Source organism: Eublepharis macularius, chromosome 7 (assembly GCF_028583425.1).
Source record: "Eublepharis macularius isolate TG4126 chromosome 7, MPM_Emac_v1.0, whole genome shotgun sequence".
Classification (NCBI taxonomy): Eukaryota; Metazoa; Chordata; class Lepidosauria; order Squamata; family Eublepharidae; genus Eublepharis; species Eublepharis macularius.
Window position 1 is genome coordinate 118,178,812 of NC_072796.1, and position 3,560 is coordinate 118,182,371.

At 41.3% G+C, this 3,560-nt stretch overlaps 1 pseudogene; it reads left to right on the plus strand.

Moving 5' to 3' along the window:
• The first annotated feature begins 230 nt into the window (after positions 1 to 230).
• On the plus strand, positions 231 to 722 carry LOC129333080 (phospholipase A and acyltransferase 3-like; annotated as a pseudogene).
• Positions 723 to 3,560: the final 2,838 nt, after the last annotated feature.

Here is a 3,560-nt window from a genome sequence, read left to right on the forward strand (position 1 = left end):
TCTGTGCAAAAATCTCAAGAGGATTCCTCTTCTTTTTTTAACTTTTAAAATTGGAGCCAGATGTGGCAGACAAGACACAGGAGTAGCAAGGCTGCTTAGGGAAATCTGTCTATTCATGCAACAATACTGTGTAAATCATACCGTGTAATCTAGTTCTTCAGAACAATTGTATTGACTTCAGTGGAAAAATAAAATCAATTGTAGATTGCCGTCTCAAGAAGCTTCTGAAAATGTCCGATTACTACTTAGAGCCCAAGCCAAGAGACCTTATAGAGATATCTCGTTTTGGTTACAAGCACTGGGCCGTCTATGTAGGTTCTGGTTATGTGATTCACCTGGCACCCATGACAGTGTAGGCCAGTGTCTCCAGCATCATGTCTGTCCTGTCTGAGAAGGCATTGGTGAAGAAGGAATTCTTGTGGGAGATCGCTAGAAGTGGTGCCCACCAGATCAACGATAAATATGATAGGAAATACAAACCATTGCCTGAAAGCAAAATTGTCCAGGAGGCAGAATCGCTGTTGGGAAAAGAAGTGAGCTACCAAGTGGCCAGCCAGAACTGTGAACATTTTGTTCCCCGGTTGTGGTATGGCACAGTGAGGAGTGTCCATGTGAAAGAGACTGTGGCCAGTGCAGTGGGTCTGATTGGTGTTGGGGTTCTTTCAGTCTTGGCCACAGTGCTGGGTAGTCTCTTCTTGCCCAGCAAGCATGAAGAAAAATAATGGAAACTCCCCTTGCTTCGTCCGTGGATGAATTGTTCCATCCTGCACTTGGAAATTTCTGCTTGTTTTTTGTTTCTTTCTTTGTCCCTGCATTGAAATAGAGGGTCATTTATGCTATTATATAATTAAAATATTTTCAAGTGAGAAAAAAATCTATTGCTGTCCCAAGACACAAGAGTGTCAGATCTGTGGCTAAATAATAGCTGTATCCAGACTACCTTCTGCAATCAGACAAAAGCCCGTTATTCCCAAAAGATTTACTGAAAAATGCAACCATTATAGTCCACTGGTCCAGATGCAATATCTGGACTGGTACACGTGTATTGTTACGAATGACAGGCAAAGCATAAGGTACAAAGTATCAGATCCCAGCAGACCCAACCTCCCCCCATAGTTCTCAAAACAATCTCTTTGAAGCTGAGAAAGCGAAAGCTTCCCAAGGCTGGAAAAGCGGTAGCCAAAACAATCCTCTTCTGTGAGATAGCTGCTTGGAACATCTTGGCACCTGTGAACAAAGCACTTAGAATACTGAAAGAATTAAAATGGAGTCTCTTTGGTTACACACACAGGAAGAACATTCTAACCCTGACAAAGAGTGCTGTTGGTAGTCCCACTATGTAAATATTGTTATAAGGTTATATCCAATTAACAATGAGCAGAGTTTCACTCACGCATTGTATCTTTTCTATCTCTTCTGGATTTCTCTCGTCATCCCAAAAGTTTTCTCTTTGAGTTAGGGAATCCTCAAGAAGAGTGTGAGATGTGGCATGGGGGAATGCAGCCAAGGAAGCACTTCCTTTATGCAAATGTGAGTGCCTTCCTTTCTCACAAGGGCGTATCCAACTCATAATGGCATATTAGCATAATAGTGACCTATGCTAAGCTGAAATGTTACATCTCTGTGCATTCTATTCACCCCCCACAATAACAAGAAGGAATATGGATAAAAAACTATTATGCTTGCTGGACTAGTGATATCAGTTTTTATTTAACTATGTTCACATCTGACAACATGTCTTGTCCCCCTAATAAATCATTACTATTCTATAAATCATAATGATACTATTCTATAAATCATAGTGATAGAAATATGCATGATATGTTTTCAAACTGCAACATTGACATAATATAAACATTATTGTCAAAATGGGATGTTCATTTTTGCATTGTGTTATATTCTTAAATCTGCCGGGTTATTGAATTAGTGTTCAATAGCAGTTAAAATGATTAATAGCACATTCCTAAGCAGAGTTACATCTTTTTAAACCCATTGACTTCAATGGATTTATAAGGGTGTAATTTTGCTTTCGATTGCACTGCAAGTCTACTGTGTAAAAAAGACACCCTACCAAGAAAACCACTTTTCAAGATATCCCCCTTCAAATTTTATTGCCAAAGATCACGAACATAAACCAAACGGCTCTCTCTTAATACACTCCTAATTTGTGCTTTATATTCAAAAGGGCTTGTTTTATCACTCATTCTACTTAATTCAAAGGATGTGGTGCATATTAGACTTGTGAATGGTTTCTCTGAACCTACATAATTGTTCACTGTGGATTTTTGTGTCATTATTTTGTTCTTTAATAGAAATATTGATTTTTGTGCAATGAAAGAAAACCATTTCAGGTCCTTTAGAAAATTCAGCAGTACTTAAAAGATCTCCAGGCCAACCACAACGGCCCCTTTGATCTGTTATTGATGTAATTTAAGATTCCTGCAAATCATGGTTTGTACAGTGGGGGACCAACCTGACAGTATCGACTGCCTCCTAACCTCCTCTGCTAAAACTGGCTCCTTCCCTTAAAAAAAATAAATAACCAATGTTTTAGTGTTAAGTCTCCACTAACTATATTCATTCTCTTTCTATACCATTTTCTCTATAAAGCTGAATGGGATAGCAGTCATAGCCATGTTCCTCCATGGCATGATCATGCGGAAATGTTCATCCATGAACATGCATGATTATGATTGGTAGTAGAGAATGCTCTCAAGTCATAGCTTACTTGTGGCAACCCCTCGTGGGATTTTTATGGCAAGAGACAAACAGAGGTGGTTTGCCATTGCCTGCCCCTGCAACCGTGATCTTTGTTGGAGGTCTCCCATCCAATTACTAATCCAGGCTGACCCTGGTTAGCTTCTGAGATCTGATGAGAGCAGGCTCACCTGGGCTATCCAAGTCAAGGCATGATTGTGATTTTTTTTTTGGCTGGAAGAGTTTATTGAATTAGATTATGCCATGTGGTACACAAGGAGGCCAACGAAGGCTGCCAGCTCCTCAGTGGAGACCCCTGGGCCATTCCAGGTATCTTGATGAGCCACATTGACTGTGAACAGGGGCTTGATGCCAGAGATGTCCTCATTGTTGCACTGAGCCTTACACAAAATGCTGTAAGACTCCTCATAAAGCATTTCATCTTGTAGGTACTAGAACGGGTCAGCTTGTGCTCCATGCTCCAGGAGACCTTATAGCGGCCAACATCCTGACCCCGAGAGACAGGAAATTTTGCCATTAACATCTGCATAGAGGGCAACATTCTGAGCTCCGTTTTTACAAGTAAAGGAAATCTCCACAATAAAGACCATCTCAGAAGAGATGAGGGCCTCCATCCCCGCCAGGCCCACGCTGGCCTCCACCATTGCTTCTGGAGAAAGGAAGGCTGCCGCATCACCACCTGCTGGGTGGGGACCACATGATTATGATTTTAAGATTCTGGAATTTAGGCTGAGGTCCCACCTAAAATGTCCATCGATGGAAGGATTTCAGTCCACTGCAGCATAACCCCTTCCTTCCCCCTGTAGCCCCAAATGCCACCTGAAATATTGCTCCTGGGAGCA